The 18801-nt window shown below is 38.0% G+C and overlaps 1 long non-coding RNA gene across 1 annotated transcript in view; it reads left to right on the plus strand.

The window, feature by feature from the left end:
* The window catches only part of Gm31592 (predicted gene, 31592), a 64752-nt gene that overhangs the window by 9959 nt on the left and 35992 nt on the right, over window positions 1-18801 (plus strand). Inside the window, exons 3-7 of the long non-coding RNA NR_152729.1 lie at window positions 9519-9698; window positions 10005-10073; window positions 10647-10758; window positions 15757-15926; window positions 16532-16628. This is a non-coding gene — a long non-coding RNA (predicted gene, 31592). The remainder of the gene's footprint in view (window positions 1-9518; window positions 9699-10004; window positions 10074-10646; window positions 10759-15756; window positions 15927-16531; window positions 16629-18801) is intronic.

Consider the following 18801-nt stretch of genomic DNA (forward strand, 5'->3'; position numbering starts at 1 on the left):
TCTTTCTCTGTCTCTCTGTCTCTGTCTCTGTCTCTGTCTCTCTGTCTCTCTCTGTCTGTCTCCCTCTCTTTCTGTGTGTATGTACGTACATGTATGTGAATGTGAACTATGACACAATGATTCATGAATTTGGATGGAGGGCCTAGTGACATCTCAGACAATAACATGTTTGCTTCACATGCTTAAGAACTGGAAGTGGGTTCTCAGAGCCCACACACAAAGCTGGCCATGATGCTACAAACACCCTGAAACTAGGAAAGCAGAGCTAAGGTGATCTCCTAGGCTTTCCTGCCAGCCCAGCCCACCTCGTAAACTTCAGGCCAATAAGAACCCTGTCTCAAAATAGAAAATGAATGGCTCCTGAGAAACAACATGTAAGGCTCATTCTGCCCTCCACATGCATATATACATGTGGACACATGCACCTTCACATACATGTATAGCTGTAAATATAAATATACACATAAACACACCCAGGTGAATGTGCACACTCTTGTGCACACATTTAAAGAATCTAGACATGGCCCCCAGTGGAAAGATGGGGTCACCCACCCATCTAAAAATTTTTAACCCAGAATTGTGTCTGTCTAAAAGAAATGCAGGGACTAAAATGGAGCAGAGACAGAAGGAAAGGTCATTTAGAGACTGCTCTACCCTGAAAATCAATTCCATCTGCAGACAACAAACCCGACACTATTGCTGATGCCAAGATGTTCTTATAGGTAGGAGTGGAGCATGGCTGTCCTCTGAGAAGCTCTGCCAGCACCTAAGACAGATAGAGATACAGTCAACCATTGGACTGAGCCTGGGGACCCCAATGGAAGAGTTAGGGGAAGAGCTGAAGGAGTTGATGGGGATTGCAACCCCATAAAAAACAAACAAACAAACAAAACAGCAGTATCAACTAACTGGACCCCTCAGAGTTCCCAGGAACCAAACCACCAACCAAAGAGTATACATGGGCTGATCTGATCAATGGCTTCTGCTACATATGTTGTAGAGGCAGCCTCATCTGACATCAATGAGAGGGGAGGCCCTTGGTCCTGTGGAGGCTTGATGCCTCAGAGAAGGGGATGCTAGAGCAGTGAGGCAAGAGTGGTTGTGTGGGGGGAGCACTCTCTTAAGGGCAAAGAGGAGGGATATAGGGTGGGGGGCTTCATGGAGGGGAGATCATGAAGGGGGACAACATTTGAAATGTAAACAAATAAAATGATTAATAATAAAAAACCATCTGAGTGACAAAACAATACGTTCCCCTAGAACCAAAATGTTCTTGAAGGAAGAAAACTAAATAGAGAATAACATACAATGTAAAAATTATCAGGAAGCGACAGCAATGGTGACAAAATGTCATTGTTGCCAGGGTAGACAAAGGGGCCATTGGAGCAGCATATAGAACTCCCTAGACTGACTCACAGCGACATGAAGAACTGACAGTAGAGGCTGGCATTACAAAACAATGATGAACAGAGGGCTCCGGAGATAAATGGTACCAAGAGAGTCATCCATATGGATAAAAATGACTTTTTTATATCATACCACACACAAAAATCAATTCCACATGGCTTATCAGCTTAAACGTAAAAGGCAAAACTATAAAACTTTTTAGAAGCCAATATAAGAAAATAAACAGACAACCTTGGGATGAAGACAAATTCTTAAACAAACTTAGAAAACAAAATGTCTGAGGGAAATCACCGGTGCATTTAATTGCGTAGGGTTTGGAGGCCCTGTCTTTATCAACAAAGGCCATAACACAAATGAAAAGCTGTTTATGAACTGGAAGATGCTATCAACAGTCATAAATTTTAATGGATCAGAGCTAGGATGTCTGCCCAGCTGTCTGTCTATCTGGAAAGAGAAAGAGAGGGAATATAAAATTAAATAATTTGATACTGCAATACACAATTGGTGGTGTAGTTTAAGAATAAGCAATAAATATGTAAAGAGCTTCTAAACTCAATAATCAACATAAAAATGCAAGTTAAAAGCATAATGTTCATTAATAGTAGAATGGACTGACCAATTGTAATTTGTTTATTCAGCAAAGTAGTATAGAAATAATACACTACAGCTCCCTTAGTAAAAGGTGAATTTGGACAAAGAGATCAGGGAAGCACACAGAATGTTCTGTTTCTTAAACAGTGTAGGATTTGCTTGGAATTTCACCCTGCTATAAATCCTTAGAACTTTTGCAAACCATAGACTTTTGTAGCCAATTGGCTCCCGGATGAGGGTTTATGAGTATTTTTCAGTTGTGAGGGCCTGCTTAGATCTTGTTCTCTAGGGGTATAGACAACAAGGAGGCCTATCCTTGGATAACACATGTAAACCTCTAGATTCCTTGGGCTTAGAAAGAAATAGCTTTCACCTCCAATAGGCTCTCTAGATGCTATAGATAACAAAAGTGTGATTATATTTTTCTGCTTAAAGTAACTGTGGGATATTGCTTCCCTAAGAGATGTCAGGGAAACTCTCATGTGCAATGACGTCTCCATGAAGGGTAGAAAGGTCTCTTTCCCTTTGGTTTGGATGATCATAGTCAACATTCATGTAGAACTTTAATTGAATAGTGCTTTGAGTTGATCAGAATATAGATGGGAATGGAGAAGATCAGTAACTGATAAATGGGCTGAGGGAACTGGCTAAGTACCTTTGACCCCTTTGGCTTCCTTGTACTATGTGAGGGCCCTGCACTGTTCCCTCTGGACAGTTCTCAAAAGACACAGCGTTGACCTGTACCCGGGTCTTGACTTTCTCAGATTCTTGAACATTGAAGACTAAGACACAAGCAAATAATGAGCAGCAAACAGAGGCCTCTGTAATTGCATACCGTAAGTCTGTTCTTTCAGTATACACAGCATTTTTTTTTTCAAGATAGACTTTCCCTATGTAGCCTTGAGCCTTCCATGTCCAAATTCCAATTCCCAGGTTCTGGGGTAACAGATGTGTACAACCATGCCTGGGCAAGTTCTACTCTTTTAACATGCTTCTTGAGGTTGTTAAGAAAATCAAATGAGATAATGCACATAAAATGGCCCGACACGTCCTAAGTACTAAGCATTAGCCTATCTAGTTATTATTACCTTATTATAGAGTGGAAATAGAAAGTGATTTATTGTATTCTGTGCGTTCCTATTATGGGACACTCTACATATACAGATCTACTGAAATGTAATCATTGAATTTAGGGGAATTAAATTTTGCCAGATTTATGTTCCATGGAAAATTGCGGGTATTGAACATTTTAATATTGCAGTGTTCTGACAATTTGCTTAGTTCAGAATGGCCATGGGGGCCATCAGTCTCTGCCAGGAAGGAATTGTGGAAGCAACTGCTCCCTCTGCCAGTTGTCACACTACACACTGGCTGCTGACCTTGACTCTTTAACAGAGACATCAGACCTCTTTAGTTATTTCTTTGTAGATTATGTTTTCAATTATTCATTTCCATATAGTTAGAAGGGATAGACAAAGGGATTAACTGGGAAGACTCGAATAATGTTTTCCCACTTTTTGTATTTTCCTTTTACTATATATATATTAGCTATCACAATCAATCAAGTGAAAGCAGGATGAATTGGAAGCAAAGCTGAGTCCTTGCTTATTAGCCCTACCCCGAGAGTGACTATCCTGGAGTAACTATGGGTCTAATAAAAAATGCTGAATATTAGACAGTTTAAAAATAAGTTAGAAATAGTATTAGTACATTGAAATTTGCATCTGTTTGTACTCTATGGGTCATGTTTGGTTCATTGGATGGGGCATTGAGATTTGGAAGATTTTTGTAGATTCTCTTTCAAAAGAGAATGTCAGAAGGCCCTTTAAAATGTAATACAGAGGGAAACAGGTTGTGTGTCATCTTATGGCACAGTGTCCTGTGACAGCTCAGTGCTTCTCAGTGAGAACAGTGTCTGGCATGATGCTATCAGCACCTGAACCATGCCAACACGTTCACGTTACTGTTGTCTTCTTTTCACTCTTGCTTTGATGTTAAAGGTTTCTTGATTATGTTTATTTCGACTCTGTGTCATTGTATACAGATTGAAGACAAGGCAAAACAAACCCGTATGTCTATGGATGACCTGTTTCCAGTTGAAGAAGGAAAAACCACTATTTCTCTATGTTTTATGTATTTCCTGGGACAAAAATGTGATTTTCTTTTTTCCAGCTGTTACTGTCGCACAGAAGAGCATATTCCCCACTGAGCAAATGTGCTTCCATTCTGTCCCCATTGTGATGATTTGCTGGCTCTGATCAGCTCCAGGTCTGGAGACTGGCAGAGAATTATTCAGATGATTGCCCTGATTTTAGGCTATGCCTGGCGTAGGAATGCTCGATTATCAGTTATTGCCCTGCAAGTCTCTTCTACCCCTGACTTCCTCACCCGCAGTGGTCCTCAGCTCACTGTGCTCGGTCATTACATAACTGAAGCATGCTCTTCCCCACTACTGTTACAGGATGTAAGTGTTGTAATCTGTTTACAATTAAGACCACTCCAAGAATCCACCTTTTCTTTATCCCTTCTTCCTTGAACTAAAGTTTATAGAGAAATAAACAGAGCAGCTTTATTCTGATCCACAAACAGAAATCAATTTAGATCAAATTCTCTAGTGTAACATGTATTAGCTTGTCACCAAAGACAAAAATTGTGTTTATTTAAAGATGTACCACTTTACCAAGCTTTTCAGACCTGCAGTAAATAAAAATGCACGGCTATTTAAGCTTTAGAAACAAAAAATCATTTTGTGAAACCTCATCTACTCAAACGATGAAAAGTCATGAAATGAATGTACCATATGCCGAGAGTGTTAGGCCTGGAAGAGTAATGAGTTCCAATTTGATGAGCTTGAATCAAAGTGCATTGACATTAGAGCCCATGTGTTTACTGCTGGCTTATGAACAAAAGGTTTTGAATATAATGTGGAAGGAAAATATAGCGGAAGGATGTAGTGAGCAACCTCATAGATCTTTTAGTTATTGTGGGTTGTGGTTGTTGTTGTTGTAATGGTGGTAGTATTGGTGGTGGTGGTGTGTGTGGTGTGTGTGTGTGTGTGTGTGTGTGTGTGTGTGTGTGTGTTTAGAAACAGGGTCTTATTTAACACTAGCCTCCTGGAACTCACTAAGTAGACTGGCCTTGAACTCAACAGTGATCTGTCTACCTCTACCTCTTGAGTGTTGGTATTAAATACATACATCATCCCGTTCAGCATTACCCCTTATGTTTTGAGATAGGGTCGTACAATGCCCTTGATGGCCTGAAACTCATTGTGTAGACTAGACTGGTCTCTAACTTAGAGAGCATCTGTCTTTTCCTTCTGGTTCCACCTCATCTTGAGTTGCTTAAGTAAGCTATATGGGCAGGCTGCTGACCCTGATTCTCATGTGGATGTGGTGAATCTGAACTCATACTTAAGCTCTAAGCCTCGCCCTAGCCCTAAAAGATTTTTTTACTAATGAATCCCTACTTACAGACTGTAGGATACTCAAGCCATTAGGAAAAAAAAATGTTTTCAGTTCAGAATAGGAAAACTCTTTGGGTGGCTGTCTTTTTGAAGATGCTTATTAGGAAAATAGATGTCACAGCTGCTGCTTCTCACAGCCACTGGCCTCATTTTTACTCTGCCAGAACGGACTTGTGTGTGGAATCAGAATTCGAGAGATGTTTGCTACCAAGCACCAAGTATTAACTTTCAACATGTTATATTTGCTTTCTTTAAAAGTTAATATATTTTGACAAGTGGTTTTGAAATTGTGGAAATCATAGTTTGAAGCCACCCCTGAGCAGGAGTTGTCAGCGTAGGGTCAAAGGTTACCAACGCAAAGTTAAATTTACAGTGGGAGAAAGGAGATTGAGTGCTATACGCCCCAGCACCGTGGAATGTAATTAACTCTTCTGTTCAGGAAGAAAATCAAAACAATAAACAAAAAACCAAAACTAATTAGAAAACTGAAAGATTTCATGACCACAGGCTTCATGAAACTAATTATCAAAGGAAAGAAAACGTAATATGAAAGTTTGCCGTATGCATTTAAGCAAGACATCTTAAAGTGACACTCAAAATTATAAAAATTCAACTGATGCAAGATTTATGACTCAGATGAACTAAAATTAACTCAAAGAAAAATATTCATTATTTCCTATGCCAATTTAAAACAAAACAAAACAAAGACAAAACAAAACCTGGTGTTAGTGGGAAATGGCTCTTTCTTCAAGTATATAACTTGATTTCTGTATTACCGCAACTCACTAGAGATTTTAGAAATGTTTGGAACAGTCAATGCCTACAGTTCTATATGTTCTTCCCCATATGTTTCCACGTAAAATGTATTCATTCAGAGCCAGAGTGACAGCTCAGCAGACAAATCACATTCAGTTCTTGAGTCAGGCTTGGATGGTACCATGATAGAAGTGTTTGTCCCTGAGCAGGGAGGACAAACAGGGGGTCTGTCAATGCTTCAGATATTGACTTCACTTGAGAATATGAAAGATAAAGCTGCTTCCTGCTAGGGGTGGAGCTATGTGGTTTTGGGGGAGGTGGAGCTATGTATTGCTTGGGGGTGGAACTATGTGGTGTTTGTGGGTGGAGCTATGTGGTTTTGGGGGAGGTGGAGCTATGTGTTGCTTGGGGGTGGAGCTATGTGGTGTTTGGGATAAGCTCCTGTCAATGCTGAGAGCCACGGAGCAGTAGCTTCAGAAGTATTGGTGAATTTGGAAGAAAAACCTGGCACTCACATTATGCCATGTAGAACAAAGGCATTGGTGCTTATTATCAGAGCATTCAGGTCTAAGCCCTCTATTCTGCTCTTCTGGTCCTTGACAAATACTTAATTAATCTTCATTAAAACTCTTCTTTTCTGTAACATTGTGGCAATATCTTAAAGCTGGCCAATCTAAGGGAAAGTCCTACAGAGGTATGTGTGAAGGTGTTGTGTAGAATACTAAGCGGAATATATGCCTCATTAAAATGCATTAAAATGCATTTGATTTCAAACATTTCGAATATCCTACAAGTAGCAACATTCGAGTATGCCAACATATAAAGGGAAAATTTCTACCAACAACAAACAAGAATTCTTTTTTTCCATTTTCTACCAGGATATGGTTTCTTAATACCTTACATTATCAAATAAAATCACTGAAGCGGAAATGATACTTGTTAGCATCACTTTTTGCATATGGAGAAAATGTTTGGCAAGGTCCTCTATGAGACAATCATAATATCATTTTAAAATAAGTATGAACCTGGTGTGCTGAGTCAGGTGTTATAAACGTGCATTTTCTTTCATTTACTTCATCAAAATTCTGAACTTCCCCTGCCTTCCAATCTTTTGACATTTTTTTCTACCATGAGAAAAATTAAATTTTAAGTGGAAACTGTACTCAAAATCCACGAGTTATGTTCATTTGTATGAGAGGTGGTATTGTAAGTATGCATGTGCGTGGATGTGCACGTGTCTATTTTCGCTACCCTGCATCAGAGAGGATAATGTTCGATGGATGGTGTCTTAAAGGAAACATAGCTCTATGCTGGACCAAATCTTTAGGAATATAACATCACTAATTACACTGTGTGCTGAAGCACAGTGCTGAGATCTATTATGTGAAATAAAAGCTGGTCTTAAACATAATGTCCATGTGCTGTAAAGAGTTCATTAATAAGTATATTATCCACTACACAGAACAAAACATTGTGGATACTGATGTCTCTGGAGGATGTGTGAAGAGAGGTAAATAAACATGCCCTTTTGACATGATGATACTAACATCCGATTCCACTTCCTTTAGTGGCATGCCTTTCTGAAAAGTATGGAGATGAGTCTGTTCTTATGGTGTGAAATTGAGAAAGTACAAGAGACTATGACTAGGGACCCTGGTTCTCAAGTATTTTACTGTTAAAATTTCAGACTACTTTAAAAGGTATTTTAAAAGAATCATCCCTATGTTTTTAGGAAATAAAAATTTCCTTACAAGTTCCCACCTTACTACCTCTCGCTTCAGGGTGTGTTGAGCAACTTTCCCTCATGATGCCCCCCCTGCCCCTTTTTAAATTATAATTTTGGTAGTTAACTTCCTCAGGTCTATGAGAATTTCTCTAGGCCTGCTACCTTGCGTGAATACAATTAGTACTGTCTGATAGGCCACGCTTTTCATACAGGGAGCTGCCTTCTTCTTCATCTGTTTAACTCTTCTGACTCAAGCCTCTCACACTACAGGTTAGAACTCTGTTTTTTTTTGTTTTGTTTTTTGTTTTTGTTTTTGTTTTATAATTTCTTATCAGTTATTTTTAGGACACAGGGAAAGCTATTGACCAACCTTTTATTACCAGGCTTCTTAATTGGTTTACTAATTGGCTCCCATGTTGTGTTTTATTTTTGTATTCGTTTGTTTTTGTTTTGTTTGTTTAGTTTGCTTTTTCAGGAGGAAAAGTGGATTATTAACAAATAATGAGATATTTCACTCTCAGATCTCTTCACTTTATATCCTTTTCTTGGCTTATTGAAGCACTGACACTCTATTGAATACTGTTACACTCTAGCTGTGATAACAGGCCTTCTTGTATTGGAACATTAGAGTGATCGTCTTAATCTGCCATTGTTTCATTAGTGGATGTGATTTTTGCCTCCTGTTTCGGCACAGCTCTTTTTTGATTTACTACATTCTTTTCTGCCTTCAATTTATAAGAAGTCTTATTTTTAAATAAAGAAAAGCCATTAGGTTTTATGACAAGATTAGGTTTTCTACGATGCTCACGTTTTACCTTTGATCTAAAATAAGAAGAATAAAAAGTTTATAAAAGCATTGAAAGTTACTACCACCCAGATACTGAGATAGTCAATGTAACAAGAGTCTTAAAAAAAAAAACCTATCACATAAATATCATTATTATTCCCAATGCACAATGTATATATTCATAGATAGACCTGTTTCTAGTGAGGACGGATCATTGCATATTGAGAATAAACTCTACTTGCTTGCAAGCAATTATGAGTTTATTTTATTGTTGGACTTCATTCACTAGAATATTACTTGGCATTTTACATTTGTCGCAATACTGCACCATCACTAAAGACATTTAAGTCTATTCAGGATTCTTAGGAAATGTATAAGAATATCCACTTTCCTGGTGAGAACAGGGAGAAAGTAAAGGCATGGGAACCGAGGAGCTGACAGGTGATAAAACTGAGATTTGAACCCTGGCAGAGGGGAAAGAAAACACTGGAAACCCAAACAGCTGAGCAGCTGAGCAGCTGAGCAGCTGAGGGAGCTAAACGTACTCAAGACCACGGGAGGAGGAGCAGACCCCAGCACCTCCGAGCCTCAGATTTATTGGGGCCTATTTGCATATTTAGGTACTAGCTCTAGGTTTGCCTTTAAAACAATCTCGCTGAGGACGGTACGAGTTTTACATGCTATCCCACTCAAGTATCTTCATGTCCTATTGGAAAACCCTCCTCCAGGTCATGAAGACCGCCTCTCTTTGCTCCTAAAGCATTTGTTCTTCCTCTCACATTTAGATCTGCAAGCCACCTACAGCCACGTTGGTTGAAACGGGATCAAAGAAAAGGAATGTTGAATCATTTTTTCCATATAAATATCCGTGTTGAATCCAGTGTTAGTTCCAGAAAAGACAACCCCCTCTTTCTCCGAATTGTTAGCCTCTTCGTGAACTCGGAAACTACGTGTTTGTGATTCTGGTAACTTCATACTATCAATTACTACGGGTGTGTGAACGGGCATAGATGCAGCTAATTCAGGGATTTCTGGTCTCTTTTCCTTCCGGGGAGATGGGTGGGACTACTCTTAACCACGGTGGTTTAGAGACAGTACCCATAAAGCCTTTTGTCCTGAAAGCCTGATTAGCATCCCTTAGTATTACTGGGATGTGGAGTATGCAGTCAGAACTGTGCCCTGGACCACCCTTGTCTCTCTTCTGGCCTGCTGATGGCTCCTGAGTTGGAGTTTCCTCACCAGTCAGTATACAGTATACTTTCTTTCCTCAGGCTCAAGGGCAAGAGAATCAAGCACAGATGGAGACAAAACTTTTCTTCCTATTGGTCCACTTATCCCAGGTATTTGGTTATCTATGAATCTGACTACTTTATTCTTTTTTTTTTTTCATGCTCATCTCTCCAGATTTCATTTCTGCCTCATCCCATATATCTGTGTACCATGCAGTCGTTTGTCTGCCTAGTCTTTTTTTTCCCCAATTTTTTAAACTGGATATTTTCTTTATTCATATTTTAAATGTTTTCCCCTTTCCAGGTCTCTCCTTCGGAGCCCCCCCTCTCCCTGCATCTATGAGGGTGCTCCCCCACCCACTCACTCCTGTCTTCCCTCCCTGGCATTCTCCTACACTGGGGCATCGAACACCCTCAGACCCAAGGGCCTCTTCTCCCACTGATGTCCAACAAGGCCATCCTCTGCCACATATGCGGCCAATGCCATGGGTCCCTCCATGTGTATTCTTTGGTTGGTGGTCTAGTCCCCAGGAGCTCTGAGGGGTCTGGCTGTTTGACACTGTTGTTCACTCCATGGGGCTGCAGCCCCCCTCAGCTCCTTTAGTCCCTTCTCCAACTCCTCCATCAGGGACCCCGCACTCAGTCCAATGGTTGGCTGCCAGCATCCACCTCTGTATTTGTCAGGATCTGGCAGAGCCTCTCAGGAGACAGCCATATCGGGCTTCGGTCAGCAAGCACTTCCTCACATCCACAATAGCGTCCAGGTTTGGTGACTGTATATGGGATGGATCTCCAGGTGAGGCAGTCTCTGAAAGGTATTTCCTTCAGTTTCTCTTCCACATTTTGTCTTCATATTTCCTCCTGTGAGTATTTTGCTCACCCTTCTAAGAAGCAGGAGTAGCTTATTAATTTTCTTCTCACGTATACATAAATACTGTTGTAGATTTTTCAGGAAGATTAAACTGATTTTATAGGCCAGTCTTAAGAGAATTTGTCTTTTACATTATTGTTGCACCTTCCAACTTGAGCTACATTCATTTTGACTTTTTTTTTTAGGATAAGGATCTTGCATAGTTCTTGTGTTAAGTCACTGCTGAAACAGTGGTCTTCCTAAGTTTACTCTCAGTGACTTATTTCTAGGGGATTAGAGTTTTTCTTTATATGTAATTATGTCATTTGAACATACTTAGAATTTTGTACTTCCATCAGTTCTTATACCTGTTTCTTTTAAAACGTCAAGAACAATATTAAAATAATAATTGATATACTTGTCTATATTCTGTTACCAGAAAAAACTTTCAGTAACTTATTATCAAAGATTGGTTTATTGATAATGAGTTATAGATACTATTGTCAGACTAGGTTCTTTCTATTGCAAACTTGAAAAAAATCAATTAACATTGAATTACATAGAACTAAAACATACTTACATTATATATGTATTTACTTTCATTTTTAAAAAGATAATTGCAATGTTATGGTTGGATGCTAGAACTTTTGCATGCCAAGAAAGCACTCTGCCACTGAGCTATATCTGCAGCTCTTAGTTTTTAAAAATTTTAAAAATATGTATTTATTTATTTTATGTATATGAGTACACTGTCACTGTCTTCAGACACATTGGAAGAGGACATCAGATCCAATTACAGATGGTTGTGAACCTCCATGTGGTTGCTGGAAAGTTAACTCAGGGCCTCTGGAGGAGCAGTCAGTGCTCTTAATTGCTGAGCCATCTCTCCAGCCCAGTTTTTAATTTTTTGAACAACTATTGCATACCGGAAGTAGACCTGCTTACTTTTGAAGGCTAGTTCTTTCTATACCACAGTGTATACAACATACAAATATCTGTTTATAGCTTCATTAATATTCATAGACATATTGGAAAAGTAATAGTCTGGGCTTTATGGTTTACCAGCTTCATAAAATAGTTTAAGATATTTTTTGTTTGACTAAAATGTTTGAATAAGATATTTTTGAAGTTATTTATTTCTGGTATGTGGGAACCATCTAGGTAAGTTGTTTTCCTTCGTTTTACTAAGAGAAACACTTTAAAGATGAATTTGATTTATTAGGTATTATTTAATAATTTTTGGGTTTTAAGAAGGTTATTTTCCAATGTCAGTTCTCAAAAGTACTTTCTATAGATTTTTTTTTTTTACCTTTCATCTAAAATTTCAAATGTATTGAGTATGTTTGGAATTTTCCTTCCTTTCTCTTTAATTGTGTGGATCTGGATATGAATTCCCTATCTTATTAGAAATAATACATGTCTTTTAGGTATTTAGAGTTAACCATTTCATTATTTTCAAACAACAACAACAAAAACAACAAACAAAAACAAAACAAAATGAAAACCAACTCTGAAGGGTAAGGGTGTGTTTCCTATCTGAAAAATCAGCCCTTCAGAAGTAGAGCCAGAAAAATTGCAGCGAGTTAAAACTAGTGAATTGCAGGCCAGCAACGACTGCATAGTGCGATCTTGTGTCAGAACACCTCCAGAAAGGAAGCTTGAGAGTTTGCTCTGTGGTTAAGATCATTGGCTTCTTCTCCAGAGGTCCTCGTTTGATTATCACCACCCACATAGCACTTGACAACTGTCTGTAATTCCAATCCCAAGAACTCTGACTCCCTCTGCTGGACTCCACTACACAAATGTGGTGCACAAACATATTACACACATTACATAAAACAAAATGACAAAAAAAAAAGAGCTCACCCCCTAATATCATATGGTTATGTTATCCCTGTTTGATTGTGTTCATTTTGATGCAAGTAATTACAAATTGTTACCCCCCCTCAAATCTGAAATAAGTATAACACTCTCTCCACTGTGAGACACTATCTCAGGTAATTTATTAGTTTGGTTTTCCCTGGTGGAGACAGGTCAGTTGGTGGCTGTGACCTTGATTACACTTGTCTTCTGGTGCTCTGGTTCCTCATAGACGTGTGTCCACTCATTGCTTATGGGCTGTGTTGGCTTGATTTTGGCTTGAACTCTACGTATTTTCTTGTTTATTTACACATATTGACTAGACACTTTCTGGTAGCTTCTTAAAAGTAGGCTACTTAGAGATAAAATGTTAGAAAACATACTTCTCTATCTTCACACTTAGAATGAACGGGTGTTTGAAGGCAGAGTAATGGGGAAAAGAAGGAAGAACTAAAGCTGTGGTGTCCCGGTGAATTTGAGTGAGCTGCATGGTTTAATTTTGTCAAGTTAAAATGGAACACTACTGGTAAGCAATGTTTAATACAAGTGATATACAGTCACACAAAAAAGAGATCCTACATACTAATAATAAAAAGAAAAACCAAGAGAAGGAAAAGGAGTAAAAACAGAAAAAGAAAGCCATTTTTTGGCTTCAAAACTTGCAAATTATTCAGTACCTAATAGGTAAAGTGATAAGGAAGGGGACAATATCCTTTTATCTCAACACTGTAATATTCTATACTCACAAGAGTGTGTAGAAATGGACACATCATTCAGATTGCAATATTAGAATTTCAATTAATTTTTTGAAATAATTCTTCTTTGAAGCTTTTTCCTAGAGAAATATTTTTACATTTTGCATATAAAAGGAAAAAAATAGTCATTGCAGAGTTGTTGGTATTCACCGGACACTGGGCAATAACAGAAAAGTTTATCATTAGGCAACTGGTTAGGATGGATGCAGATATTCTGAAGTGGTCTCACAGTCTCTTGTTCTTTCACTCTATACAGCAATAAAATTAAATTGACAGGCAGATAAAAGAATAAAAGAGATATTGCCAATATGCAAACACACTTAAGATTGCTGATATGACAGATAACTATTAACAATTGCATATTGTCTTATTACATTATAAAGAGAAGTATCCAAGAACTATTTGCCCAAGTTTTGAGAGTATTTATCTTTGAGAACAGTATTTACATTTTATGATATTATTCGGCAAGCTTTTTTTTTATATATGATTCTCCACTGTAGTTTTAGTGTGAGAAAATTTTATGACATAAAAATGGCAATGAAGACAGATTCTTCTAGATCTTTCTGGATTATTTGTTCTTGTATGTCAATCATCCCTGAGACCTTCTTGCACATTTACTGCCTTGTCTGAGGGTATGTATATGCCTTTGTTTTGCTTTGGGAGTAGAGATGAGAACAATTCATTTTGTCCTTTGATCTTTGAAGACAATAATATCACAACTCTTTCAACCTTTTCCTCCTGAATAGTTACTATTTCATGAATTCAAAGAAAAGTGTAAAAATAACGTTTTAAATAACCATGAAATTCAACTAATTAATGTGTTTTAGATATGATGTTGTCCTTTACTTTCAGGTATGAGCTAGAATGGGAAATGTCTTTAGCTATAAAGTAACTTTCCTCATTAATGTTGTTTTTTTTGAGCAATATTGGCTTAAACTTAACTGTAAATAGAGACTAGGCAGAAAATTTCCTGAGTACAAGGGCTCTAAAATGCACACTGAATTTTATAGATACTAAATGAATGCAAGGGCTCTAAAATACACACTGAAATTTATGGATACTAAGTAATAGAAAAGAAAGGAATTAGGGAACAGAAGACAGAAAATTGAAGGAGAAATTTTGCCTAGCATTCTTTAGGCTATGGGTTTGATCCCCAGAACAACATAACCTGTGTATGATAGCGCATACCTGTAATCTTGGTGCTTTGGAGGTAGAGGCAGGTAGACCAGTTGTTCGTTCAACATCATACTCAGTTGTACAGTGAGTTGTAGGCCAACCTGAGCTTAAGACCCTGTATGAATGCATGCATGAATAAATAAGACAGAAAATTAATTTATAAATCATGTTTACTATTTTTGATGGCCAATTTCGATAGTCAACTTCATTGGACTGAGAAATGTCTGAGATTGGCAAAGGACATCTCTGCACATATATATGGAAGGGGGACTACTACAAATACATTTTAAAAGAGAATAACTGAGGCAGGCAAAACCATTCTGAATGTGGTGGCACCATTCCATCCTCAGTCTAAACTTAAACAAGTCACAAATCTCTTCTTTAAATAAGTAGCCTCCCAGGATGTGTATTGTGTTTATACCACACAGTCTCCGAGTGGCCTATGCTTAGTTTTAGCTGAGACTGCTGGTCAGGACTATGCTAGAAAAGGATCCAAGAAGCACAGATGTACAAAATCTACCCCTCAGTAAAAGGGGAAAACATGGTAATAGAGGAGCTGATATAATGAAAAGTGAGAAGGAGAAAACCGGGTTACACAGTCACTCTCTTTTTAGATTTTCTGGTCATTATAAATTGACCTCCTCTGCTAACACACTGATGCATCTGAAAGTGTAGACCAATATCCTCTTCTTGAGTTACTTTTCCCGATTATTTGTCTCAAAACTGAAAAGTGTAACTATTGCACCATGCATTGTTGAGCTTAATCTTTGAACCTCCTAAAGACACTTCCAGTTGTCTCATTTGGGTGGAATTACCACGGAGTAGTGCCTTCCTAACATGTCAAGAATCCCTCTTATATTAACAACATTCCCTATTTTTTTAAAATATTTTTTCTGCATAGGAAGAATCCGGCCATTCTTGTTTAGGAATAACTGCTGCTAGGCTTCATTTAAGTACTTATGAGGGCAGAAATGAAAACTGTGTCTTGTGGGGTAAGAAAGCATGCTCTCCTGCTTGATTTTTCTCAAGAGATTCAGAAAGCACTCCCCCCACCCCCTTGTATTCTATTCTAATTTGTAGAGATACAAATTTCATTAATATTTAAACGTAAATATTAAAAAAAAAGACTTTGATGCTGGGTGTCTCTTTGTAGAACTGTACTTTCTGGGCCCTTTGTCAACATTGTTTCTTGACAAAAACCATCAGTCCTGACCAGAAAGCTTGAACAGAAACTCACATAGGCCCCTTGGGGGAGAGCGTCACTCAAACAGAAACCAACAACTGGGAAAGAGGACAATACTTTGAATGAGAGACTTGTAAGAGGTGAGTTCAAAATGTGAAGAACACAAGCATGCTTTAGCCACATTCCTAGATACATCATTAGGCAACTTTGTCATTTTGGGAGCACCATAGAATGTACTTAACACAAATTAACAAAGGTACAATGTCACTTGTGGTTGTCATCTTCTAGAACCATATTTTACGCATGGTCTGTCATTGATTGATTGGCATGCTAGTGCTTAGTGCATAGCTTAGGACCCATTGGAACACAAGAGAAGATGGTGTGATGCTATGCACAGGTGAGGTAACAAGGATCCATTTCCAAAGACAAGAAGGTCATGGAACAGGTCAAGTGAGCAGGCTGAAGGTGAAGTCTCAGCATTCAATACAAAGTGAATAAGTTCAGAACTGGGCATGGTGAAGATAAAGTAATTCCAGAACCTGGCAGGCATAGGCAGGAAGATTGAGAGTTTGAAGCCAGCTAGAGCTACACGACAAGTTCCAGTCCTGCCAGGACTGCCTCATGAGACCCTGTGTCAAAAAGGCAAGTTTGAATGACTAAATGTATACATTATAATTTTAAATATGGTTCAATATTTCAATACAATTTAAAATTATAAATCTCCTCTGATGCTCTTTTCTATTAGACATCACTGTTCTATATGCAAGATAAGAAAAGGAGTGGACAGAAGACGATCTTCCTGGGTGTTCTAGCAGGGAAACTGGCCATCTAACAATTCTAAGGTACTTAAAAAAAAGAATGTACAAAATGATTAAGCATTAACTAGTGTAATAAAAGAAGAAAATATTCTAGGAAGAAAATGTGCCAGTCATTCTCACAGGGATGTGTCAGAGTTGGCGCAGTCTCGTGGAGATGAGGGCCTTCCTCTGGGCCTAATAATAGTGTGTTTCAGAGTGTCTTCCTTGACAAAAAGTGAATCCAAATAAGGTTCTTGTGCCCTAGTTACTGTGCAGATCGAACACACAGCATTGCCCATGAATAATAGACCTTCAATATATTGGGTAAGTGACTATAGAAATAAAATGTTTTCCTTAAATCTGAAGGCTAAAGTTGTTCACTATTTCCACAGAACTGGGTCTGAGTTTTGGTTATATGTCTATAAAGTAGACAATAAGCCTTGAGCTTTGTTCTTCTTACCAAGATTTTTGAGTGTCCCAAAGGTGTGGTTAATGATAAAGGCACATTAGTATAATTTTCTATCCATTTATCATATTTCCATCACAAATTAGACCTCCAGTACAGTATCTATGAATAAAACATGTTAATTTTAATTAATTAACATTTTGAAGTATTATATGCTTTACAGAGAAACTTTGAAATATGAAAATATAGAACAATACAAAATCCATTTAAAAATGTGTATTGATTTAATTGATCATTTTCCTGATCCATTTTTGATTTAGTCTTACAGATTCATATAAATCAATTTATGAGCAAATGATATAAGAGCGAACATATTCATATACATGAACAAAACAGACATAGACACACAGAGACAAACACACATGTACAGAGATGCACAGAGAGAGACATAGACACAGAGAGAAACACACACAGACATACAGACACACTTGAAGTCATTTTGGACATTAGAGTTTTCTAGTATCATTTTTTTTTCTGATAAAAATCTCTCTTTAGCTGCAAAAGATCTAATCAGACATTTATCAGAAATACTAGATTGTTTTATTAATAGTCTTTTTGACTATTTGTCTTTGTTCTTTTTCCCTCAGAAAAACAGGGAAATGATCCATTTGATTAACTGGTCTAAATGCAATCCTCATGATGATTTTTGTACTTTCGAGTATAGTTTCCTCACCAGCTTAAAAGAGAGAGAGGAAAGAAGGAAAAGAAAGAAAGAAGGAAGGGAAGGAAGGGAAGGAAGGAAGGAAGGAAGGAAGGAAGGAAGGAACGGAAAAAATGAAGAAAGAAAAGAAAAAAGGAAGGAAGGATGGTCTGATATGAGATGTATCTAGTTTTGTTTCTGGTTGTCCTGATAAATTACCCCAAACAAGCAACTTGGGGAGAAATGATGTATTTGGCTCAGCTCACTACTCCAAGTGACATTTCGTCATTATGGAGAATTAAAGGCAGCAGGAACCGGCAGCAGCCAGTCACATTATTACATCTATACTCAAGAGCAGAGACAATGAATTAACACATGCCCTCCAGTGCTCAGCTCCTCTCCTTTTGAATTCAGTACAATGCCTATCTTTATGAAATAGTGCTACTCACTCAAGGTGTGTCTTTGACTATCAGTTAACCTAATTACAAGAAGTAATCCCTCACTGAAACTCCCTTCTTAGGTGATTCTGGATAGTGTTGCCATGTTGACAATGAAAAGCCAACCATCACGAGGGAACTTCCATTTTCTCCTTTTATTGAGTCATTGTTTGTTTGTTTTTGTTTTATTGTTTATTTGTTTGCTTGCTTGCTTGTTTTGGTTCTGGTTTTTCAAGTCAGATTTTCTTTGTAAGTACTGAGTATCCAGGAAGTTGCTCACTTTGTAGTTCAGGCTGGCCTCACATTCAAAGGTCTATGTGTACCTCTACCTCCCCAGTGCTGGGATTAAGGGTGTACGCCACCGCTGCCCAGCATCTCCTGTTTTCTTAAACCAAGAATATATTTAAGAGTGATATAATAAGAATTTTAATGGATTCTTGGCTTTTTCAGAACTGTTTGTTTTAAACCTGTATGTCCAACAACTTCCGTTTATAATTCCACAAGACAGTGGGGTTAAGAAGACAGACAATATTCAGTGAGTTAAAGTAAATCCAATGTTTAAAACTATAATTTCAATTTTTCAATGCCAATGGCATTATTGCTGGCTGATTTCACTCTTACTTTTTGTGGGTTTGCCAGTGCTAAGCAATGTTTCTATCACGCAGTACGCATCCT

The sequence above is a fragment of the Mus musculus genome, chromosome 10, assembly GCF_000001635.26.
Source record: "Mus musculus strain C57BL/6J chromosome 10, GRCm38.p6 C57BL/6J".
NCBI classification, from domain to species: domain Eukaryota; kingdom Metazoa; phylum Chordata; class Mammalia; order Rodentia; family Muridae; genus Mus; species Mus musculus.